Source organism: Zalophus californianus, chromosome 16 (genome assembly GCF_009762305.2).
Source record: "Zalophus californianus isolate mZalCal1 chromosome 16, mZalCal1.pri.v2, whole genome shotgun sequence".
NCBI lineage: Eukaryota > Metazoa > Chordata > Mammalia > Carnivora > Otariidae > Zalophus > Zalophus californianus.
This window is the reverse complement of record NC_045610.1, coordinates 59,653,619-59,679,258: the sequence shown is the minus strand read 5'-3', so window position 1 is coordinate 59,679,258 and position 25,640 is coordinate 59,653,619. Positions and strand designations below refer to the sequence as shown.

Sequence of the window (25,640 nt, the reverse complement as noted above, 5' to 3'; positions counted from 1 at the left end):
AGCAGGGAACTGAGAGCAGGGGCTGTGTCCCCCCTCATCTGCACGTGGGGCCAGCCACGGATGCCCTTCCTCTCCAGGGTGCCACCTGCAGCCACTGTGGGGGCTCAGCAGACTCAGATCATGGGGAGCCTCTGGGGCAGGACTGAGGCTCAGAGTTCCCGCATCCTGGGCCTGACCTGGCCGTGGCTTCACCATGTAATTCGCAATTCTTACAAAGCCATGACCCAGGAGGAGCCCTTCCAAAGTGGTTATTTTGGTTAAGAATGCAGCCCAGGCAGAAAAAGAATTTCAGAGTCACTCAAAGTGTGAGTACTGTGAATGGCCCTGAATCCCCAGAGGTACTGTGTAAACACGACAGGTGTTCTTATACCTTCAGCCCCCCCCCCCCCGGCCCCCGACTTTCCAGACTCCATCAGAAACCGAGAGAAGCACTGCCTCGGGGAGACTAGGAGGGGAAGCCACTCTGGGGACCTCTGCCTGAGCAAGGAAGCCTGGGGGACTGCAGGCTTTGAGCCCAGCTTGATCCCTTGACTGGGTTGCTGTGGAGAGCAGATAAAATAAAACAGTTTAGAACAGAACAGAATTCTGCTCTCCGCCCAAGTGGTGTCTGAGCCAGACTCAAAGTGTGGCCCCGTCTCCAGCCGTGTCTGCATCACCCGGGCCCTGGGCCTCACTGGGGACCTTGTGAGAAATGCAGCCCCTCGGCTTCCCTGCCCCCACCCCAGACCTGCTGAGTCGAATCTCCGTTTTAGGAAATTCCTAGGAGACTCGTGCTCACACAAGAGCTTGACAAGCACAGTCCTGGAGGACTCTGGAATCTGGTAGGCATCTCTCCACCAATGACTTCTGGCTTCAGGGCCCCTCCTCACTTTGCATTCTTCTCTTTCTAACATCACTCTGCTGTGGGGCAGGGGCTTGGGAGTGGTGGGGAGCTGGGGGAATTCTGTGCGTATTATTTCATGGGTGCTCATGCTTCCTCCTTCATTTACTCAAACGTATTTATGGAGTGTTGGCTTTGAACCAGGCCCTGTCTTGGACTCTAGAGACACATAAGTGTCCACATCAGTGGCCAAAACTGATAAAAGTCTCTCATGGAGTTTACATTGCGCTGGGGTGGGGGGGGGATGGACAGTCAACAGAATATGCAAATAAGCAAGCTGCATTGTGCCTGTAGGAGCTAAGAGCCATGGAGTGGGGATGGGAGGTGTGTGTTGGAGGGGGTGGGGGATGGGGGTGAATTGTGATTTTAATCCAGGTGAGAAAATGTATTGCAAAGAACTCAGGGAAGTGGGGCTTGGCTGGGACAGGGGCAAAGCTGGAGCAGGTGCAAAGGCCCTGGGGTAGAGTGTGCCTGGAGAGCTCCACAGTCAGTAAGAAGGCCAGTGCTGCAGAGCAGGAGCGTGATGAGGTCTGGGGGTGAAGAGACCAGAGCAAGTGGGGCTTCAGAGCTGGGGAGGGACTTTAAGGTTTATTCTGAGCATGAATCTATGATGCAGACTGAAAATCTCACATCCTGGTTTTCAATGGCCACCCCGCTGGCCATTTCTCCTCTTCCCGGTGGTCAGGGCATTGGACATCCCTCAGGCCCAGATGACAGCAAGCTGGCTCCAGCTCGGCTGCATCTTCCACCACAGGCCCGATGTGACCAAGCCTCTCTGGGCAGAGGACTGGTCCTTGGGGTGCTAGCTTTGGTCTTGGCAGGCAGCAGTCCCTTCAGAGTCAGGGTCTTAGGTCTGGCCACCAGCTGACCTCTCACTCTTAGAAGCAGCCTGTGGGCACCTCTGACTCTGCTTAGCACCCACCGTGGGCCCACATTCTTCCCTCCCAGGGGTCCTAGCTCTGAGGGGCTGAGGGAAGAGCAGGGCCCCGTGTGGGGGTTCCACAAGGGATACAGGGCATGTGGGAGCTGAGGTCTGCGCTAGACCTACTGTGGGGAGTGTGGGACACTGGGCACTTTGGGCCCACTTTGTGGGCAGGGCCCCCCATAAGAAGCTGAGCTTCAGCAGAGCAGCGGGACTCCCCAGGACCGACTCTGGGCAGTGGGTGGGGAGGAGTGAGAGGGCATGCAGGCTGGATAAAGGGGGTTCACGCCCTGACTCACCCCTGCATGTCCTTATCTGGTGACTACACAAGGTGGCAGGTGGATTGGGCAAGGCCTTGGTGGGGGAGGTGGGGGCTCTGCACACATCAGCGAGACACGGCAAGGAGGGGTTCCCATGGAGTTCTGCCCCCGCAGAGGGCTCCACGTCTCCCGGAGGGTGACAGCAGGAAGGGGCTCAGAGTCCAGGCACCCATCCGCCACCTCATACTCAGTTTCCTCATCTGTAAAACGGGGGTGATGCTCACACGCACCTCTTAGGGGCTCCCGGAGGGTGACTCAAGAACCGACTCGGCAAAGCGCTTGGATCGGCACTGAGTTCAGGGGGCGCTCTGGGCCCCGACGTGCGGGAAGCCAACTGGTGCAGGGAGGCCAGGGGGTTTGCTTGGGGCCTTGCAACCCGATGTGGCAGGGCCTTGATTGAAGCCCCTCTTGTCCGGTTCTTACTCTGGAGCCCCATCCAGAGCGCAGACCCAGCGGGTACCCTGCTCTCAGGCCCAGGGTTGGCTTTCGGAAGGCACCCCCGCCCCCAGGGCACCGGCAGGGGCAGGATGGGCGATGGGCCTGCTGCACCTGCTTGCTCATTTCCCAACCTCTGGGACACTTACCATTCAGCCAGCAGGTTGAGGTCGGGGCAACCCCACTGGCCCCCTCACCGCTCCAGCAGCTACGCGTGCAGCTGGTGGCCTTCCTCCCGCTAATGAGCCCCTTGGAGCTGGCAGCTATCAGCCAAAGCCCCTGCGAGTTGGCCCCAGGCCCCAGGGCCCTTTGGAAAGTTTGCCCTCCCCTCCCAGAGCCTGTGGCCCCTCAGGCCACCTGCCCTGTTGACCTTTGGCTCCAGCTCGGGGCTACTGCACCTGCAGAGTTGGCAGGCTGCCAGAAGGGCCCTGGAAGGCCCAGACTGATGTGTGTGGAGCCGGCAGAGCTGGGTTCTTAATAAATGCCCTGTCGCCAGAGTGCACAGATTGTCTGGGCTTGGGATCACGTGTCCAGGGGGCCACTCCAGACCTGTGTGGTCAGAGCAGCCCAGGCTCACTGCTGCACCCGGGCCCTGGCCTCTCCTGGGCTCCTGGGGAGCACAGGATTGCCAGTCCATCACAGGGAAACGTCTAGCATGTCCCTGCTCTGCCCGCTTTCAGCCCCCCACCCCTGCGGCAGCTGAGCGTTCCCCTCCAGTTTGCAAAGCGGCCTCTCTCTCCCACCAGTCCCTAAAAGTTCTGCTCTTCCTCTTGCTCCATGAATCGTCTCCCAGATGAGACTGAATTTGCAACATGTCTGCCTCTCAGAACAATAGGAGAGGCTCTTTCTAGGTGACGGCCCCTCCCCTGCTGATACCTTTCCCATATGCCTCCGTGTTTTCGGGCAGGTGCCCTCGACCCAGGGGACTGGGGACCCAGAACACCCTCCCTCCACACCGTAGCAGGTGCTGCCCGGCCGACTCCACTCAGGAAGGGCGCTGTGCCCACCCCGTCCTGCACTGTCCTCAACCCAAAGAGAGCACAGCCCCTGGGGTAGAGTCTGAAGATGCCAGGCCGTGTCTTTAGCTCACTCTGGGTATCAGGTCGGTGTCTCAGAGGAGAGGGAAGTGCAACCACAGAAAAACGGCATTTGGCACACACGGCCGCCCTGCTCTCTCCACTCCCGTACACGCTTCAGGAAAGAGAATTTTGACATTTCTGCTTCTGAGCTAGTCTTGGAGGTAGAACTGCAAAGCCAGCTGTGGCCGCAGAAAGAGCTGCCCTCCCTCGAGCGCAGAGCCGGGAACGTGGGTCTTTGGGGCCACTTCTGCTGGGACGGCTGCTCCTCCCAGGGAGGCTGAAAATGGTCTGATCAAGTTCAAGTTCAAGGACTCCCAGGCGGGAGTCCGTGGGAGCCACGGTATCCTCTCCCACAGCCCCGGGGCGCCACCCCTCGAAGGGTCTGCCCGGCTCTTGCTCCGTACACCTGAGAAGCACCTGGAGCCCCGCCCTCCCCCGCCCCAGAGCCCGTGAGCCAGGGCTGGCCTCGCACACTCGTAAGGGCAGCACTGACGGTGGTCTGTGGCTACCCACCCGGCTTTTTTGCGTGAGCCAGAGTCTCCCCGCTGCTCTCGCCTCAGTACAGGGGGGATGAGTGGGCTGTGAGGCTCAGGGTCCAGTTCCGGGGTCTCCCTCATGGAGGGAGTGCCACTGCAGGCCGCTCCCCGGGCTTCGCCTTCGCCTGCAGGTGCAGAGCTCCCTGCACCAGGTCGGCTCTGAGAGCCAGACCAGCCCGGCGCCAAGCCACCAAGCAAACAGAGGTTCTTCTGCATAATCTCCAAATGATATGGGTTCTCCCTGAAAACGTCAAGAAGCCATCTTGGACTTAAGTTAAGGAACTGGAATCTATTTTCGGTAAGACGAGAAAACAGAAAAAAGCTGATTCAGAACTCTTCAACGTAAGAAGCTGAGAAGTGTGCCCTCTTCGCTTTTCTTTGCCCAAGACAATGGCCAGGGACAGTGAGGAGAACTCAGGTCTCTTTCCCTGACCCCAGGGGTTCTCTGGCTCTTCAGCCAGCCCCCCAGCTGATGACAAACCAGCGGGCTCTGCTGGGGGTGCATGCAGCTCAGCCCAGGCTGCACTGCCTGATTCCACTGCCCCAGCTAGCTGGAGCGCCTTTCTGGGCCCCGGTTTGCAGGCTGGGGTGGCCACACTGGGGATCTTCAGGATTTCACGTGCCACGGGTGAGCTGAACATGACACCCTGCATGGGTTTCTCTGGAACTAGGTGCTCCTCCTGAGGCTCGGGGCTCCAGGGAGAAGCTGTGTGCAGCCCCCAAGGGCTGAGGGCTCACAGTGGACCATCAGCATCTCCGGAGGCCCCAGGACAGTCACTTCCCAGCGTCATGGGGTGTTGCTGTGTTTTGGTTTCCTGATGACCCCCTCTCACAGTGGAAGGAGGCAAATCACCCCTTGGGCTGGAGGTGTGGCACTGGGCAGGTGGAGGGACGGAGCCATTGGTTCCCACATTTCTCCCCACCCCCCACCCCAGAACTTCTTTCTCTTTCTTAGGAGGAAGGGGGAGGTGACATGGTGTCTTCCACCTAAAGACTCTCTCCTTCCCACAGCGATGGTTCTGCGATTTACATTAAGGGCTATAACGGGTCGGAGTAAATGGAGCAGGTTTGCAATTAGTTTTCAAAGTACTTATCTCATTAAAGTAAATGAATTATTGATTTAGTGACACTCATGCTTTTAGTGAGTGGCGGGGTGCCATTCTCACTCTGGGCCTTGGCTCTGGGAGCTGGTGGCCGGCACAAGCAAACTTGCTTTGTGTAGGGATTTTTTTTTTTTTAATTTTAATATTTCCTTCTCATTATTTAGCTTTGTAATTAAAGTGGATTCACATGAGAAATGAAGGGTCGGTTTATGGGAATAGAAGCCCCAGAGACAAGAGTGCCCGCCTCCCTGCAGGGAAGGGCAGAGTTGGTACGTCTCGGACCTCGACAGCTCATGAAGGTGGAGGAAGGCGGGGGGCACTCCTTGGAGGGGTGGGGTGGGTTAAAATGGACCCCCATTGCTGGTCCGTCAGCAAACCCCCTTCCTCTGGACCATGGAAGTTCATGCAGTGGAAGGTACCTCCCTAAGAGACTGTGACCAAGAGTTTTCAGGGTGGCAGGGCCCCAGCCCCCCTAGGTTGGAAGAGCCCAAGGCAACGGCTGGAGGGCAGCTGAGCTCATCCTTGGCTCCAGCAGCAGAAGGTGCAGGAGCCCTGGCCCCAAACGGGATGAACGTGTCGAGCTCGGTTGGACCCCGGTGCCATCTCCAGCACACCCGTGTTCAGGATGCACAGGGGGCCTTCCTATCCCGGGCTCTCTGGGAAGGACAGGGAGAAATGCAGGGACACTGTGGTGCCCCCAGGATGCAAACTCCCAGACCCAGAGGCCACGCCAAGTGCTGGCTGCTGAGCTGCTGTGGCCCCCATCCGTCCGTCCTGGTGCTGACTCGGCGTCTTCCCGAGTCCTCCCCAGGAGATGCGAACGCCAGGGGAAGACAGAGCACCCCATTAAAGCTGCTGGCTTATGCCGGCCTCGGCTCCTGGCTGCCTGTTGTTTTCATCCTCGGTTCCAATTAACATGGCCTTGCCCCTGAGTACAGCTGCTGGGGACAGCGCTCTGGAGTGCAGCGTGGGGGGACAGGGACTGTGCCCCTGAGAGCTCACGTCCTCAAACAGCTGTAGCAGGACGGATGCTGGCGTGCCCGAGTGTCATTCGCCAGTGTCATCTGTGTCCCGCCCCTGGCTGGGCGGGGCCTCCTCTGGGTGGGGACTGCTCTGGCAGAGCGCCCCGGGATCGAGTGACGCTCCTCACCTGCCACCGCCAACGGGCAGGGCTGTGAACCACGGGGGTCAGTCCTGGGTAGCCGCTGGCCTCCTCCAGACCTCAGGGGCCCTGCTCTCTGACATCAGGACACCTGAGCCCCTTCTGGAATGTCACACCCTCCTGAACTTCAGCCTCACCCAATGACTTCTAGGAGCCTCCTGGCCTGGGTGCTAGGGACGCGCAGCCTCCTGGCCTGGGTGCTAGGGACCCGCAACCTCCTGGCCTGGATGCTAGGGACCCTCAGCCTCCTGGCCTGGGTGCTAGGGACCCGCAGCCTCCTGGCCTGGGTACTAGGGACCCACAGCCTCCTGGCCTGGGTGTGAGGGACCCGCAGCCTCCTGGCCTGGGTACTAGGGACCCTCAGCCTCCTGGCCTGGGTGTGAGGGACGCGCAGCCTCCTGGCCTGGGTGCTAGGGACCCGCAGCCTCCTGGCCTGGATGCTAGGGACCCTCAGCCTCCTGGCCTGGGTGCTATGGACCCGCAGCCTCCTGGCCTGGGTGTGAGGGACCCGCAGCCTCCTGGCCTGGGTGCTAGGGACCCGCGCAGCCTCCTGGCCTGGGTGTGAGGGACCCGCAGCCTCCTGGCCTGGATGCTAGGAACCAAACAGTAAACTGGTCTTCCTTGCACAGCTGCATGCCCTAGCCCAACTATCTGGACCACTTCCTTTAGCCATTGATGACTCAGAGGTCCTGATACCTGTTGGGCAGAAGGCTCCTTCCTGAGCCTGGGCTCAGCGGGCTGTGGGGAGAAAGGAAAGAGCTTGGGTTTGGAAATTCAAGTTGATGCACAAGTGGGCTTCTCATGCAGGGTGTTCAACCTCTCTGAGCTTGGCTGACGATAAGCCCGTGCCTCCCTCTCCCTGGCCCCCCCATCTGCGATAGCTGGGAGAATTAAAGATGCACGCATTTGTAAACCTTCCGGGACAGTGCCTGGTACACAGTAGGTGCTCAACAAACAACCGGGAGCCTCCTGTGCTGGCCACGCTGCTGGGCTCCAGCGGCTGCCTCACCAGCTGGACACAAACTGCCCAACCTATGGTCTGAAATCCCAGAGCAGCGAACCAGGGCCGTTGCTAACTGGTTCAAATGTGGCTTTTCAAATACGTATCTTCCTTGTGATAAAAAAAAAAAAAAATTTTTTTCAGTTAATTAAAAATGTTGACATTGTGCCTGGACAACCCGCCAGAGAAAGTGGCTATAAATTAAACATTAAATCTTAAATGGCCCATAAAGAAATATTCGTTTCTGGTTCTGTATATTCTGGATATAAATAAAGAGAGGGCTTTTTTCATCTGGGAGGCAGACTTCTTTTTTTAACCTCAGCTGGATAATCTTTTAAGTGAATGTAATTAAAAGTTGAATTAATCTGTGTCTTCCCCCTGGCTTTGTCTGGGGCGGGGGAGGGGGAGGAGGGGGCCCCCACTGACTGTAGCCCTTCTTTGGGAGAGGCTGGGAGGAGGTCAGGAGGAGACCAGATGTCCTCCCCTCCTCCGAGGTGCTACTAGGGCTGGCCCAGGCTCCTGGTGTCAGGCTTCCTTGCGCCCCTCCCAAGTGGCACCCCCACAGTGGGGTCAGCAGCCTGGGGCTCCATCCAGAGAAACAGGATGGGGAGAAACTTTGCTCTCCATCAACTTCGCAGAGCTCTGGGCTCTGAGACTGTGCCACAGACGTGGGAGAAGGCTCAGGGCGGTGCCCCAGGAAGGGGAATTAGGAAACCCTCCTCCTCTGTGTGAGGGAGGAGTCCTGAGGAGGGGGCTGGGGGGCCGTGAGGTTTTGAGACCTTCAGTTCCCCGTGGTGCTTCTGTTCCTCTGGTGCCAGGTTGCTCATCCGGGGAGGTCGGATGCATGTCCCGTTCTCTGTAAGCGGTAAAGCTTGTAAAGGCCAGAAGGGAGAGGGAAGACAGACAGACCAACAGAGAGATTGGCTGGAAATGGTAAACAGAGCCGGGATCTGCTGTGCTTCTGGGGCCTTTCCCCTAAGAAGAGCATATTAGTTTCCGGTTCCTGCCGTAACAAATGTGGTGACTTAAAGCAACACAAGTGTGTTGCCTCATGATTCCAGAGGTCAGAAGTCTGAGCGGGTCTCAGCGGGGCTCAAGTCCAGGTGTCGCAGGGCTCCTTCTGGAGGCTCTGGGGAGAGTCTGCCTGCTGGCCTTCTCCAGCTCCGGAGGCACCGCATCCCTCCTCCGGCAAAGCCTGCGCGGCCGGGTCTTTCTCACACTGAACCTCCTTGCTCTGAACCTGCCTCCCTCTTCCACATTTGAGGACCCCGTGATTACACTGGGCCCACTGGATAATCCAAGATAACCCTCCTATTCTAAGGTCAGCTGATTAGCAAACTTAACTCCATCTGCTACCATAATCCTCCTTTGTAGCCTGACATGGATATAGGTCCCAGGGGCTAGGACGTGGACATCGGGGAGGGCGGGGGAGCATTGTTCTCTGACCACAGGGCTCCCCCTACCCCTATTGCAAACACAGCCTCTCCCAAAACGCATGTGAACCTGGGGCATCTCTTCAGTTCACGGGGCCTGAGGATCTGGTGATAGCTTCATGCAGCTGTGTTCTCATGCCTAAGATCAGACAATGCCCTGGGATTAAGGAGTGGGGTGAAGATACCCTGACTAGGGAGAAGGGGAGGCGAGGGTCAAAGGGCTGGGGTCCATGATGCTTTGAAAGTAGAAGCCATCCTGCATGGTCCCATGGGGTGTTAGCCTGAGGTGGGAAGATGGACCGCTGCCTGGAGGGGGACAGTGCTACAGGCAGAAGGAAGGGCAGGAGCAAAGTCCCTATGGCTGGAGCCCACATGGAAAGGCAGACAGGAGCAGCTGCAGGGCTGGAGCACACGGGACCTTGTATGCCAGGCCGAGCCTTTCCAAGAAGCAATGGACATGTGTTAATGGGAAGGAGGGAGCATGATCCGATTTGCATCATGAAAATATTTCCCTGGCTGTTAAGTGGCGAGCAGACTGGTGGGAGCCTGAGTGGGTGCAGGAGACCACTTGTCCACCTCTCACTCAGTGCAGGTGGGAAGTGTGTGCCCGAGCTGGGGAGATGGGAGGTGGCACGAGGTGGAGAGAAGTAGGTGAACTGCAGATGCGCTCTAGAGGTCAAGCTGACAGAATCAGTGATGGGCTGGATGATGGGCATGACAACTTGCCCACTTGAATGGGTGAGAGCTCCATGTACCGAAATGGGAAACACTGACAGCGGCCCAGCTTTCTGGGAGGGCCCGGAGCCTTGGGCGTGTCGGGCTGGAGAAGTCTGGGAGACACTCCAGCACAGGTGCACTTTGAGCTGGCCTGACCCTGGGGGACTGTGGCTGGAGGTGCCCCATCAGGCCTCCCTAGCGCACAGGTGGGGGCACGGCCAGAGCATGGACGGTGTGGCATGGGGCCATGGCACAGGGTAAGAACAGAAGAGCCAGGACTGAGCCCATGGGAGCCAGGATATTCCGTCACCCACTGGAGGAGGCTGGAGCTGCAAAGGGGATGGGTTAGGAAGGGCTGGAGTGGCAGGAGGGGGACCGGGTGTGGGTGTCCCGTGCAAGACAGGGGCTGCTCAGGGAGGAGGGAGGGTCCAGTCAACAGGCCCACGTCCTGCTGAGAAAGACAAGGCTGACCAAGGCCACCTGATAATTCTGTTGAATGAGTTTGTTGGTGGAGAGAAAGGGGTAGGTCTTTTCCAGCAGGGAAAGGAAAGATTCAGAAGCATGAATGAGTTTATCAGGGAACCACAAGAAGCTCTACTTGGCCCAAGGGCAAAGCCGTGACAGGGAAGCTGGGGCATATGGGGCTACAAGGCAGGTTGGCACCCGGCGTGAGCTGCCACCAGTTAAGGGTCTGGACCATCCCAACCTTCCTGACTGAGCCTGCGGGCGGCTGCCAAGGTGTCCAATGTGGTCGGGTTTGTGATGCAGCATTGAGGCCGGGCTCACAGATCAGTGCAGAGGTGCACAGAGGGAGGGTGGGTAGAAGCTAGGGGGGCAATTCGGGGAGGACACCAGGGAGGAGCAGAGAGAGCAAGTCTCTGAGCCTGGGGTGCTGGATCCGCATCAGTTGGGCTGGAGACTTCCATGCAGGAGTCCGCAGAGGGTGGAGCCAGGGCGTGGAAAACATGAGGGGCATGTGTTGCTTGGAAAGGAAGGGGCAAAGGGCAGGCAGCCCAGAGGCGCTGCTCACTCACTCGAGAGGCTGAGCCAGCGGCTGGGGGGCACGGAGAGCCAGGGAAGGGGGCAGCTGTCCAACGAGCCTTGCCAGGCATCCTCCCTGTGAACCTCAGCTGCACTCTAGTGTGTTTGTAAATCAGATGTCCTCCAGGTCAGGCAGGGCTGTGAACCTCACCCCAGCATGTCTGTCTGTCTGTCTGTCAAAGCGAATATTCGTCCAGCATGGACCAACCACGGAAGCCGGTCTGCCCACACCTTGTCCTCTTCAGGGGCCCCTCCCCTAAAAAAAAGTCATTTTTGTAATTACTATTGAAAGTCCTGACTGTGAGCCTCAGGGCCTCGGGAATGTCAGCATAAACACGTTCACAATTTATCATGTTTCCTGTCTCCGCAAAGACTCTGGGCGTGAGCGGAGGACAGCCACTATCTATTATTAAATAAACAGAACTGTCGATACAGGGCACAATCTGCAAATTAGCCGCTTGTCAATGTGGGTCAGTCACAGGCAGATGCTCGCCAAGATGTGGGTAATAGGAGGCCACATTCATTCTCCACTTCTGAGACCACTTCCACCAGAAGACTCCAGAATTGGTAAGGTGAGTGGAGATGTGTTCATCCCAAAAGGGAGTCACTGAACAGGACTTTTTGAGGTGGCAGCGGCCGTCGGGGGAGGCAGTCTCCAAGCCGGGCTGTGCCCTAACTCTCTCCTCGCCCCCTGGGGAAGCACTCAGCTTCACCCCTGCAAGAGCTGAGATCCCGAGGGGGAAGCCAGCAGGTGCTTTAAAGGGACCCAGGATTTGTCTAATCAGGCACGGTAAGACACACAGACACAGGAGTGATGGTCAGGACAGAATTTTTCTATGCTCACTGTTCCCCAGGAGCAGGAGGTGCCCCTCCTGGGGAAGCACCAGGGTCGGTCAGGAGGCAGAGGGAGCAGGAAAGTGTGGGCAAGAGCCTTCCCTGTGGTTTCCATGGGAAGGACCGGGGTGGGGGGCAGGCAGGCAGGCAGACAGGCATAGGACTGTCTAGTTGAGTAATTGCAGCAGGCTCTGGAACAGGAGGACTGTCTCGTCTGGGCTGGCCCTGGGGCGATGAGGGCAGGGGGAAAGCATCCTCCAGTGCATAGAGGCTCTGGGTGTTGGTTTGTGTATTCAAGGCATACTCCTTGGCTAGTGGTCTGCTGTCTTTAGGAATTAGCCAGACCCCTCCAGGGTCAGGTAGACCCCGAAGTCAAAGCATCAAGACACAGAAGATAAAAAGCCTGGTTATGCAGTAGGGGTGAAGCCGAACAGCCCAGGATGAGCTGGACAGAGGGGGTCAGTTAAGAGGGGGCTCTGCCTTCTTCCCAGCACCTCCCTGTATAAACTCGCAGCCCCAGCACAAATGGGGGCGTCGGACACCCAAGCGCACCTTGGCTGCTGGTGCACAAGCAGGTGGCTGTGGCTGCTGGGTGTCCAGGCTCCGTGGCGGCTCCAGAAGTGGGTCTGCAGGGCTCAGGGGTCTCGGGAGTCCTTGGTCAGCTGCAGGAAGAGGGCAGAGGCAGGTGATGTTGCTCTTCCAGGGGAGGGGGCCTTGCCCTGGCCCTGCAGGGGCAGGTCTCAGCTCACAGTCAACACCCACCAGCCTTTTCTAGCCTCATCCCCCAGAGAAAGTGACAGTGACACCCCTGCCACCCGAGGCCACCAGCCACTGCCAGTGTGGCCACCCAGCAAAGGCTCCGCTTCCCCCATGCGCTCAGGGACAAAGACACCCGTCTGGCAGCCCTGGGGAGGGTTTGAGATGATTTGCGCCGAGTGCTTCCTAAACCACAGGAACATAGCACAGACTCGATAAATGAAAACCGCTCGTCTTTGCTTTATACTTGTCACCTCCTGGGTAAACCCGCTAGTTTGGGGAACACAGTTTAGCTCACGCAGGTGGTGCCACGCTCGTTTGGGTTTGAGTCTCCTTCCTGACAGAGGGGCACCTTGGAGCAAATGAAGCCCACCCAAGTCTCCAAACCCCCACCCTCCCAGGGTGTGGGGAGCTGCCGGCCTCTTCATCCGTCTGGGGCCAGGAGGTTCTGGAGCATCCATGGAGTTTGTTGCAAACTTCCCTCCCTCCCCTGTGCCCCCGGGCTGGGGGCATGGGACAGCTGCACCCTTTCCTTCCTGTTTGGGGGAAACCCAGCCCAGGTGGGCTGCAGGTTCAGGGAGCAGGTCCTGCCATTCTTGTCTGGGGATGGCCGGCCACCTCCTCCCCAGCAACAGGCCAGGCACCTGCTCTCCCTTAATCCTCACAAGGGTACTAAGGAGCCGGTAGTATCTTCACCCCCACCTTACAGGAGAGTAAACTGAGGCATTTGGAGGCTGAGTACTCTGAAGGTCTAACAAGCATGCCAGGCCTGACCCTCTGCTGTGAGCACCCAGCACAGCCAGGGTCTTCCCTTCCCTGGGGGTTGCTGGAAAAAGCTGCGGGTCCCCCATCCCACGATTTTTCCCAAAATGGAAATCTCTGCATCGCTTTCCTCTATTTCTACAAGTGATTCCCTAGTTGTTGTGTTAAACTGGAATGGTACAGCCCTGTCCTCTGCATCTCCCTGCGTTACAGAAGCCAGGAGGGGAGATGCAGGAGGCAGACAGAGCTTCCCGACGTGGTCCCGCACGGGTCCCGGGCCCTCGGGCGCCCGCGGACTCTGCAGACAGCTTTCCTAACACCCAGCTCCCAGCGCTCTCAGCCCATTATCTCCTTTTGTTTTCTAAGTAGGTTGATCGAGACCGATTTCTGAAAATCTTAGAGGAATGAACAGGTTGGTTTCTTAGGGGATTTGCTCAGGAAATGAGATTTTGCCCATCTCCCAAAGGAGAAAGGGCATGTCTAAATTATTGATAGAAAACATGCTTCCTCTAAGAAGCCAGCATAGGGTCGTCTGCAAGCTGCACGGTGCATTGTCTCAGTTCCCTGGCCTGTCTCCACCACCCTTCCCATCCCCCACTGGTGCCGCCCGCAGACCCAACGGGGCAGCGCCAACCCCACGCGTCCCCCCCAGCGCTTTTGCCAAGGGGCCACGTTCTCCGTGCGGACCTGCCTCTCTCTGCGGAGAGGTCGCGCATCTTCAGGTTTCTAAAGGTCACCTGCGGGGGATGTTGGATGGGTCTTGAGAACTGACTAGCATAGGAGACACCTCCCATCTATGGCTTTGAACCTAGCCCAGGCTGACTAGGTACTCAAGAGCCAGCTTTTAAAGAAACAGAAGGGACAGGAGCCAAGACAGAGCAGCCAAGTAGAGACTGGACGGCCGCCCAGACATGGCCATCGCTGAACCCCATTTCAGCTGAGTGTTGAAGAGAACATGGCGTGCATGCCCAGCTCCGTGTGGAGCTGCGCAGACCGGGCCTCTGCTGCCCCTTTGGTTTGCATTAGAAAGAACAGCCTCCTCAGCATAATCAGACACCAGCATGCCAACGCGGCCAGGAAACCAGGCAACCGAAGATGTGCAAGACCCACGGTCCGCGCACTCTCCAGGGGCGAGCACGGCATCCGTCTCACGCATCGCCGTGCCCCTCCCGCCTGGACTCGATAGATATCGTTGAATGGGTAAACAGACTTGGAGACCGGGCAGCTGTGAGGTTGGGTCCGCTCTTCAGGAGGAGCACGGCCCAGTGTGACATCAAGAACGACCGTGAGAACATGAGGTCTCAGTCGCTCGCCGCTTCCATCCCCATTGTGTGCTACGGACGGTTTTGTATCCATTTTCATAATGACATGAAATAAAATGGAAATGTGTCAGTAGATAAAAGTCAAGACCAGAGACCAGGAAAGATAGAACAGAAACAGACGGCTGTGGGGCTTTGAAATTCAACCAGTGAGGTTGGGCCACAGTTTTTGCTGTGGTTTTCTGAACTTGCAGGCGGCCAAATGGGAAACATAGGCAAATGTATGATTCTCGTCCTCCAACGTGGCTTAAAACCCAAATGTTCATCGACAGAGGAATGGATGAACAAACTGTGGTCCATCCACACACAGTGGAACATTACCCAGCCATAAAAAGGAAGGGCATCCTGACACCTGCCACAACATGGACAGGCCTCGAAAACCTTACAGTACGTGGAATCAGCCAGTCTCCAAAAGATAAAGACCCTGTGACTCCATTTACAGAGGTCCCGGGGGTTGTCAGATTCACAGAGACCAAGGGTAGAATAGAGGTTTCCGGGGGCTGAGAACAGGGAGTTTGTGTTTAATGGGGACAGAGTTTCAGCTTGGGATGATGATAATGTTCTGGAGGCAGATGGATGCACAACCAATGAGAATGTACTTAATGAACTGAACTGTGCACTTAAATGGTTAAAATTATAAATTTTATTATGTATATTTTACCAGAGTAAAAAAAAAAAAAAAAAAATTCAAACAAACAAAAACCAAGTGGATTCAAAATACCTGCCACGGGACTGTCTGTTCTCCTGAGGGCCTCCACACTGAAAGGTTTTTCTCAGGGTCCTGTCGTGCGACACCAGCGTGGGCGCCCAGATCACGGAGAAGAGCACTGGAAAGACCCCTGTGGGAGAGGTGAGCGTCCCAGGGGTCGGCATGTCAGGAGTCAGATCACAGAGGGTCACACAGGGGGAGGGACGTGCTAGGCCACGGGACAAGTGCCGTGGCCACTGTAAGGCATGCGGAGAAGGCCCCAAGAGGAACGACCCGGGCAGCTGTGACAAGATCCCACACACGGACCGGGGGCTTAAAACCAGGAAACGTGATTCCCTCACAGGCCTGGGGGTCAGCGGCCTCCCCCTGGAGGCCCTATGGGAGAATCCTTCCTTCCTCTTCCAGCTCCTGGTGGCCCAGGCGTTGCTGGGCTTGCGGCCGCGTCCCTGCTTCCCACGCCTGTCCTCTGCCTGGTTCTTAGAGGCACACTCACTGCACTTAGGGCCCCCCTTAATCCAGGGCGACCTCGTTGTGACCTTTAAACAGCTACATCTGCAAAGACCCTGTTTCCAGATAAGTGCATACATTCCTACCAGGACACCTGGTATCTCATCTGTGTGCTTTCGGCCCCATGGGTTTCTGCAGACGTGTTGAAACAACCCGATGCTGGACGGGTCAACAGGGGTCCCCACCAAAGGCCCACCCCCCTGCTTCCCTTCCATGACTGGGGGACACTGGGAATGTCCACGTCCACAGCAGGGCCTCTGGATGGTGTCGGCCTTAGGGACCTTGGGGCCTCAGTTTCTACACCAGGCCGATCCAGGAGCAGGAGGGTGATACGCAGCGATGCCCGTGGACACCTTGGATGCTGTCAGTGCCCCTTGGCTGCGGACGGTCACCTGTCCTGTAGCCAGTGGGCTCACTTCCCTTCCCAGGTCTGTGCTGAGTTCAGCTAACGCACGGAAGCTTCTTCCCCACGCCCCCCCACCGAGGGCACAGTGCCCGTAGACCCACCCCCCCAAGACAGAGCCTCTTCTATGGCATGAGCTCCGGGCTGAGGCCGCACAGGGGCCACCAGGCTGGGCCTGGCATTCATCAGGATGTTACAAAGCCCAGTGCAGCCAGGAGAGCCAGCTGGTCACAGAAGGTCAGAGAAAGCAGGGCCTGGGGAACAAAGAGATGGGAGGGTTCGCACAGATGCTGAGGCCAGAGGCTCGCGAATCCGCCAGGTGGGCTTTACCTGCCTTTGCCCATGTGCACAGGGCGTCAGCATAGCTGTGATGACAGGGCCCGGGGTTTGTCCCTGCGGGCAGAGGCGAGTAAAGCTTGGGGTGCGCCCTGCCCCCACTGGAGGGGCCTGGGGGGACCTAGGTGGGGCACTCTGGCAGGTGGGCCCTGAGCCCCGCCAGGCTTCCTGGGCCTCTCCAAGCACAGAGCAAATGCAGTCCTGCCCTGCCCCCTGTGGAGGCCCATAGTGGGGGGTGGGGGACCCTTCCCTCAGGCCTGAGTGGGCTGTGTGCCCAGAGCCCAAGGTCGCTCCTACAGCCAGGCTGATAGCCAGAACCTACTAGAACTTCCCAGCCTCTCCTGCAGCAGCTTGAGGCCCTGAGACATGAGCTAGCTGGCCTCCCCTCCCCTCCTTCCCTTCCCTCCTCTCCCCCCTCTCTCCTCTCCAAAGGTGAATTTCTTTTCAGAAGGGGGAAAAAAAAAAAAAACCTTTAAATTGAAGTGGCCGTGCCATCATGATCTTCATCATCAAAAGTCATGTTTAAGCCACCCACAGTTAATTTTTTATTTATAAAATTGCGCCCTTCACCTCCAATTCCCCTAAGAGCACGAAACAGGCCATTTAACAAAATCCCAGGTGAGACGGCAGGAGCACCAGCGGGCGGGCAGACCTCGTACAGCCACCCCGAGCCCCCCAACATGGCCCTGCCCCTCCCCCAGGGGGCAGGGCCACCACCTAGGTGGGCAGGGGGCCCCCAAGGCCCTTCCTGGCACTGCCAAAGAAAATCTGCCTTGACTGTCCCCAAGAGCCGGCACTCACACTCGGGGAAACGCAGACGGAGCAAAGCCCAGCATGTGCGCTGGCCCTCTGGGTGCCCCGGACTGACTGAGCGTGTCGCCCAGATGCCCAGGCCGACATCCTAACCCCCACTGTGATGGTGTTGGGGGGCCTTAGCTGAGGTGGTGAGGGCGGCGTCTGTGATGGGATTAAGGTCCTTGGAGGAGGAGACACGAGAGCTCACTCTGTGCCTGCCCTATGAGGTCAGTGGGAAGACAGGAAGCAGGCTCTTCCCGGGACGCCCGTCTGCCGGCACCCTGACCTTGGGCCTCCTGCCTGTGGCCCCGTTCAAGCCACCCAGGCTAGGGCACTTTGTTACGGCAGCCCAGCAGATGAGGACCCTGTGTCTTCGCAGGAAGACTCCCTCTCCCTGCTCCAGACACCCGAGCCTCCTCCTGCAAAAATGGGTCTGTGGTCTCCGGCCATGTGCCTAACCCCTTCAGCGTCTGCCAGCATTGCCCTCCTGGACCTCACTGCAAGGAGAGGCCGCTTCCCCTTCGCCCTAGAGCCACGCACTGTAGCTGACTCGTTTATTCTTGCGGGAGGCTCAGAGCAGGATGCACGTGTGACGACGGCCTCTTCTCTCCCCCGGACATCAGGGTCAATAACGCCTGCCTCGTGGGACTGCCGTGGGGTTTGCCACGCACCCTCAGTGTCTGGCACATCAGAGTTGCTCAGTAAATCAGAGGCAAGACGGTGACGAGAGAGGCCCCTCAGCAAACACGAGTCACAACCCGCCACGAATACTTGTTCTGCTTTGTCCAGCTCTCTCCATTCCTGCCCACGGCGGGGTGAGTCTGTGTCCACCTGGGGTGCCACGGCGGCAGCTAGCAGGGAGCCGTCACGAGGGAAGGGTCTGTGCTACAAACTTAGGAGAGGTTTTCTGGCCAATTGTTTGGCATTATCCACACTAAAAACTGGTCTTACTCGTGGACATGTGTTCTTGGCATGATGAAGGCCAGACAGGTGGGCAGCAGTTTAATCTCTGGAGGACAGAACGTTTTATGGACAGAAGGAAGCAGGGTCACCGGGGTCCCCTGGGTCATCTGGATGGAGCTGAGTCGAGAGAGGAGCAAGTGCTCTTGAGGAGGAGATTTGCAAAGGAGAGCCCACCGCGGGGTCAGCACGCAGGGGCCTAGACTGAGGCCACGGGTTCGGCTGCGTGCTGGGAGCTGGTGGGCGCAGGTGTAAAGCAGAAGCAAGCAGGCAGAGAGATGGGGAGATGGTCTCCATGGCGGGGGGCGCGGGGGTGAGTCACATCTACAACAGGGATCCCCAGGAGCAAAGAGCACTTTAGAAGGACCCGATCCCTTCTTCGACAGTAGTGCAGTTCAGGTCCCTGGAGGCAAACGCTCACTGTCTGGTTCCTTCATTCATTCAGCCAACATGCACTGCCTCCTCTGTGGGGCAGCCGCGTGCCGGGCTCTGCACGTAGGGTGTGAGGTCAAGTGTGGGAGGCGGCCGAGCTGGACCAAGGGAGTTCCCACCCCTGCAGGTGGAGAGCAGCCCCACTCTGCATGAGTCCACGCCCACCAGGGCCCCCCAAGCCGAGTCACCGCCCCCTCTCGTGGCTCCACAGACTTTGCATGGAGGCTGTTGCGATGGGGGTGGGCTGGGTGAAGACCCTCTGAGCTCAGTCGTTGCGCCTTGCTCTGTTTGGACTTCGCCGAAGGCTCTTTCCGCAAGCGCACTTGGGGAAGTCAGCACCCCTGGCCTAATGAGCTGTGTCCCTCTAGAAACCTGATCAGCCAGGCAAAAATCACCATAATTGATTATCCTGCTGAGCAGCGGAGAGCAGTGTTTGCTAACAGTGAGGCTGAGAACCGGCTCCATATTTCCCAACCCACGAGCTTGTCCTGGGGTGTCATCAGCAGGGCCCCAGGCGCCTCGCTCCCTCTCCCTCCCTCGCCCCGAGCGCGGGTGGTGGGGCGGGGTCAGCGACATGACGGAGCAGAAGACAGTAGGACGCCAATGTTCATACCAGAAATGCAAGGCAGGCCCCACCTGGGGCAGCCTGTCCTTGTCTGGCTCACACCTGGAGGGTGGCCGGGCCACAGCAGGAGTGGGTCCAAACGGGAGCTGCTTCTCTTCCACAAAATGAGGTGTGGGGGAGAGCCCCATTACCCCGGGGATTCCGTACCCCGACAGAGGACAAGGAGGGGCCAGGGGAACTCCTGGCCTGAAGTGCTGGGAAAACAGGCTGGACCCTCGTGGGCCACGAATGGTGGAGGCATTAGGCTCAGCAGGCCTTCCAGATGTCCCTCTGGCTCTGGATTTTTGGAAACACAGAGGCTCTTTGGAGATGGACACGGGTCCCAGCCTCTGAGTCTCCGGACAGGGACCAAGCAGGTGTAACACTGGTATTCATACCAGATATTTTCGCTCTGACCAAATGAGGTCGCTGGTGACAACGGGGGACATTTTGGGGAACTCCAAGGCTGTTAGGGGTGGCTGGAGATCAGGACAGGCGGGTAGGGATGGGGATGCCCTACCAGCTCTGACCTGCGCTGATGTTGCCTGGCTGGGAATTCCAGAGCGTCCCCGGCACTTGCAGGAGATTTGCAGCTTGGGCACAGAGCCTGGAGAACAGAGGACGCGGAGGAGGACGTGGGAGCGGGAGGGAGGGGCGCAGGGCAGGGCCGGAGCAGCGCTCTACCCCAAACCCCCAGGCTAGCCCTGATAGAGCCTCCCGCAGGGCCGAGGAGCGGACTCGTCTCACCCAGCTCCCGAGCTGTGCACTCTGGGCTGTTTGCTCACCAGGGCTGGATGGATTGAATTAAATGGAACTAAATTGAATTGAATTGGGAGGAAAACTGACTTTAAGAAACCAAGAAAAAAGTCAACAATAAGAAAACCCCCAAATCAACTGAAAGCGGCGGTTGATGCGAGTTGATTGATTCAATCCATCTCATTGTGTGAGGGCGCCTTCCTCATCTGGCGGGGCCTTCCCCTCCCATCTGCCCCTCCTCACAGTCGCTCTGTGAGCCGCCCGTGGAAACGTGCCAGAAGTTGTTCTTGCCTTTTTGCTGGAGAGGGAAGCTGCCGATCAACAAACAGGCTGCGGCAGGCCACCTCAATGAGGGCCTCCCCACCGCGTCATAAAAGATCGCCCCGCGCCGTGGCCCACAGCCCGCTCTGCTGCAGCCCAGGGGGTGAGGGGGGTGCAGGGCGGGCCGGGGAGGGGAGATTGGGAAATGCAGCCACTGTGATTCGCACAAACTCCAACAGCATGCAGGGCAGGCTCTACGGAGTTAAATGCTCCTTTCCTGCGGAGAAGGGTGCTGTCCACCAGGGGGTGACGGGGGGGGGGGGGGGCGGGGACCTGCCAGGGAGCCAGGTGTCCCCACAACTGGGGGCACCACTGCTTAGCCAAATCTGTGCGTATTCTCATCTGAAAAAGGGGGACAGAAGTTGGCGCACGCTCCTTAGGGTTACAAGGGCCGAATGAGGCAATAGTTGTCAAGGGCCTGGTGCATAGAACGTGCAAAGCACATGACAGGGGCAACCTGCTCTTTGTGGCGATGTTGATGGCGGTAATGACCGTGCTGTTTCTCCATCTCAAGAAAGAGGCCCACTCTGATTGCCTTTGGATTCCAGAGGCTTTTCGCTTGCTTTTATCCTGTTTATGATAAGTTTAAAACACATGCACACAGTGGGGAGAGGGGAAGAGGGAGGGGCTGCTTAATGAGTGTGCAGTTTTCTTTTGGGGTGATGGAAAGTTCTAGAACCAGACGGTGGTTGCACAGCAATGTGACTGGACTTAATGCCACTGAATTGTACACTTGACAATGGTTCAAATGGTAAATTTTGCCACAATTAAAAAAGATGTGCACAATATGTGCACATAAAATTATGAAACATTAGGGGCGCCCGGCTGGCTCAGTCGGTGGAGCATGTTACTGACTCTTGATCTCGGGGTTGTGAGTTCAAGCCCCACGTTTGGTGTAGAGATTACTTAAAAATAAAAATCTTAAAAAAAAATTCTGAAACGTTATTAACATAAATAAGGAACATTTAAGTCCAGAAAAAAGCACATGACGCACACGTGCCCACACGCACACACCCCTTGTTTCTAGTCTCTGAAGGGCCCTCGGAGGAAGGGGCAGGAAATCATGTGTTTGTCGGATTAGGATTCTCTTACTTCTCTTTAAGCAAGAGTAGCCCGTCTGCTTTTCTTCATGTTAAGCTTTGACTAATATTAAAATCGATCTACATGCCATGACCCCATACAGAGTGACCCTTGGGAGGCGGGGATAAATCCGTGCCGACTGACGGGGCAGGGCCCAGGTTGGGATTAAATGCCGCCATTCGTAGTCTGCAAAGTCTCCATGTGTGGGTAACCTCAGAACCAGGTGGGGTGGGGAAGAAGAAGAAGAAAGGGGTCACTCTGAGTTTGGGGCCAACGGAAGAGAGAGAGAAAACAGAATATCCCAGTGACAGAGACGATGCATTGGGAAAATCTGGACCGCAGGCCCACGGTGTCCTGTTTTCCTTTGTCTTTGTTAAACGGAACGTGGGCTCCCAGCCACGCTCCAGGTGCAGACGGGGACGGGCTTCTCCGGGCCAGTCTCCTTGGCTCCGGGGGAGGCAACGCTCCCTCCTCCTCCAGACTTGACTAGTCAGTGAGCAAATAGCAGCCAGCAACCAGATGCGCGGTGGCAACATTGATTGTAATTCTCTCTCCTCTCTCTTCTTCTTTTCTTAGAGAGCCCACAGTGCCTCGGGAAAAATTGGCTGAATAAAAGGTATAAAGACTTTCTCTTTTTTTTTCCTGAATAGTTTTTGACAGATGTGAGCATGTTGAACATATTGGGAGCTGCTGACGATGAATGCCGGGGGTTTCTGGGGCTTCCTGCTTGCTGTGGGGGTGGGGGGCGGCTTGGGGGCAGAGGATGGAGGGTTTGGCTTGTTTAGCACCTCGTTGTCGATGACATCTCTCTTGTCCCCCAAAGCACCAGCCCCAGCTGTGCGGGGAAGGCAGGACTGGGGGCCAGAGGAGCCAGGAGGGAAAGGAGAGCACAGGAATGCGTTCATGAGCAACGTTGCTTAACAACTCCCACCAGCCAGAGAAGCAGTCCCTCCCCACCCCCACCCCCGCGCCCCCCACTCGGCCCGCAGCTGCATGTCTCTCGGACTGTGAGGCCTTCAGAACCCGGTGTCCGTGTCCCCGCCTGGCCTGGTCTCCTCGGGGATAGGCTGTGGAATGGGCTCAGTTTCCCAGTGGTCACCCTCATGGGGGCGCACTGGACCCTCCTGACCCCAGCCTTCGATCCACGTGCTCCTCGCAGCCAAGCCTTCATCACCCGCCTGCCGCCGATCCCCTCTGCAAATTCACTTGCAAATTTTACTTTGGGGGAAAATTTTATCATAGAAGTAATGTATGTTTGTTGTGAACAAATGAGAAAATGCAGGTTTGCCATGTACTTTTAACCCTGGGCCCCCAGCCGGCTTCCCCTCCCGGGCTCCTGGCTCTCAGGCCTTGTGCACAAGGACAGCCAAGAGTTGTCCACAGATCAGAAGCGCAATGTGAAGCTGTCAGGCGGCAGAGTCTGATGTCCTCCTGAGCCAAACACTGGAGATTTCTTTTGGTGACCTCTTTTGTATTGTTTTTGCCCCAGGCACACCCGTGCCTCAAAAGTGGGCATTGCCCAAATGGCTAGGGAGCTCTGTCCAGGAAGTCGGTCACCGCGGGGCCACATGGGTTCGGGGAGGGGGCAGCTCAAGCTCCACTCACTGGTGGGATGGGGACAGCGAAGCAGAGCTCAGGTCTCCTCTTCCTGTGCATGACAGGGTGCCCTGGGAGTGGCTGTCCTGTCTGTCATTGTTCAATTCAGTTCTAAGTGGGCGGAGATGAAGAGAGGGTACCGCATCGGCCTCACGTTCATCAAAACGGTCTGCCCTTGCAAGGCAGCCTCCTTGATATGTGCCATTTTGTAAACAGAGTCTAATTTTCCGGGGAAGCGACCAAAGGAGGCCTCGGGTGAATCTGTTTGTAGGTTAAGGCCTCCACCCTCTTAGGGATGATGTGATTTGTCTGGCTTGCAAGCTCAGATTCTTGCACATTTGTTTTTTTAAACGGCTTTACCGAGGTATGCACATACAATCAACTATGCGTATTATAGAGTGTGCAATTTGGTAAGTTTTGACACGTTTATGGCCATGACGTCATTGTTACAGTCCAGATGCTGGACGTATCCATCACCCCCAGAAGTTTCCTTGGGCCCTTCGTCTCTTCCTCCGTGCTCTCCAGGCCCCCTTCCAGGCAAATGCTGATTTGCATCCTGTCGCTCTAGAATGGTTTGTATTCCCTGGAGTTCTAGACATTTAACATCACACCAGATGTACTCTTCTTTGTCGGTGGGCTTCTCTCACTAAGCATGTGTATTCTGAGACTCACGCAGGTCACGGTGTGCGTTCATGCCTTTTTATTGCTGAGTGGTATTCCGTGCTCCGAAGGCACCACAGGGTATTCCTCCATTCATCCCTGGAAATATGCCAGGTCGTTTCCAGGTTTTGGTCATTACACATAAGGCTGCTGAGAGCATTGCTGCACAAATCTTTGTAGAGACACATGCCTTCTCTCTTGGGTAGAAATGGCTGGATTTTCTGGTGAGCATAAAGTAAATGTCAAACTGTTTTCCAAAGTGGTTCCACCACGTCATACGCCTACCAGCCACGTGTGGGGATTGCTGTTATACATCCTCTCCAATCCTCGGCGTTGTTGACTGTGGGGATTTTCGCCATTATGACAGGCGTGGGGTGGTATCTCATTGTGGTCTAGTTTGCATTTCCCTGATGATGAGTGATGCTGAGCATCTTTTCATGGGGTTGTTTGACGTCCATCATCTTTGGTGAAGTGTCTGTTCAAACCATTGCCTGTTTTTTACTGGGTATCTGTCTTATTGTAGCGTTTGGGGAGTGCTTTATATATACTGAGTACAATTCCCTATAGGTACATGCTCTGCAGACATTTCCTCCTAATTCATCTGTCTTTCCACTGTTGTAACAGTGTCTTTTAAAGAACTAATGTTTTAAATTTTGATAAATTCTAGTTTATCCATTTGTTCTTTATAGATCATACTTCTGATGTTGTATCCAAGAAATCTTAGCCTGATCCAAGGTCACAAAGATTTTCTTCTCCTGTACTTTTTTTAGACATTTTATGGGTGTTAGATTTTGTATTTCAGTCTCTGGTTTATCTTGAGTTCCTTCTTGTGTATGGTACAAGGTATGGATTGAAGTTTATTTTTCTGCACTGAATCTGTGTGTTGATTTCAGTTTTATTTATTCAAAAGACTGTCCTTTCTCCTTTGAATTGCCTTTGCAAAAATCAGTTGTCATATATGTGTGGGTCCACTTTCGGTTCCATTGATCTATATATAGTCTGTCTTGAGGTCCTACCCCACTCTCATGATTATCGTAACTTTATAACAAGTTTTGAAATCAGGTAATGTTAACCCTCCAACTTTGTTCTTGTTTTTCAAAATTGTATTGACTATTCTAGGCCCCTCAAATTTCCTTTTTTTTTTTTTTTTTTTGGATTTTATTTATCTTTTGACAGAGAGACGGAGCAGAGTGGGAGAGAGAGCATGAGCGGGGGGAGAGGGGCAGAGGGAGGAGAAGCAGGCTGCCCGCTGAGCAGGGAGCCCGATGTGGGGTTCAGTCCCAGGACCCTGGGATCATGACCTGAGCCGAAGCCAGATGCTTAACTGACTGAGCCACCCAGGCGCCCAGGCCCCTTAAATTTCCATATGAATTTTGGGATCAGCATGTGAATTGTAGGGGGAAAAAAAGCCTACCGGGATTTTGATCAGGACCGCACTGAATCTGTAGATCAACGGAGGCATCATTTATATTTTAATAATACTGAGTCTTCTGCCTCATAAACAAGTTATGCATCTTCATTTATTTAAGACTTCTTTAATTTCTCTCATCAACGATGTGTACTTTTCAGGATATGGGTCTTGCACGTCTTTTGTCAAACTTACCCTAAGTATTTTTATTTTTATGCCACTTTGAATGGTATTTTTCCTTCAATTTCTGATTGTTGCTAGTGTATAGAAATTTTTTAAATTTTTTGCATATTGATCTTGTACCCTGCATCTTTACCAAACTTACCTACTAGTTCTAGTAGATTTTTTTGTAGATTTCATCATATTTTCTGCAGAGGATCATGTTATTTGTGAACAAAGACTGTTTTCCTTTTTCCTCTCCAATCTGGATGTCTTTTATTCCTTTTTGTTGCCTTGTTCCACTGGCTGGAGCCTCCAGTACACTGTTAAATAGAAGTGTTACGAGAGTAGATGTCCTTGTTTTGTTCCTGACAGTAAAGAGAAAGTCATTCCTTGACCATTAATTACGATGTTAGCTGTAGGTTTTTCATAGATTCCTTTTCCTCCCTAATCCATCGCCAGTGTGCTGAGGGTTTTTATTGGTTTTTATTAGGAATGGATGTTGAATTTTGTTAAATTCTTTTCCTGTGTCTATTGAAATGATTGGATGCTTTTTGTTTTTTAGCTTGTTAATTTGATGAATTAGATTGGTTGATTTTCGAACTTAACGCAAGT

General features: G+C 55.7%; 1 protein-coding gene across 4 annotated transcripts in view; it reads left to right on the top strand.

Annotated features, from left to right (window-relative positions):
* Positions 1 to 25,640, top strand: part of RBFOX3 (RNA binding fox-1 homolog 3) — a 403,727-nt gene that overhangs the window by 259,049 nt on the left and 119,038 nt on the right. For 3 of the 4 annotated variants that reach the window (XM_027567998.2, XM_027567995.2, XM_027567996.2), the window contains exon 4: positions 21,779 to 21,818. The exons of the other annotated variant lie outside the window; for it this stretch is intronic. The gene's annotated coding sequence lies outside the window, so the exon portion shown is untranslated. The remainder of the gene's footprint in view (positions 1 to 21,778; positions 21,819 to 25,640) is intronic. 4 annotated transcript variants of the gene reach the window in all.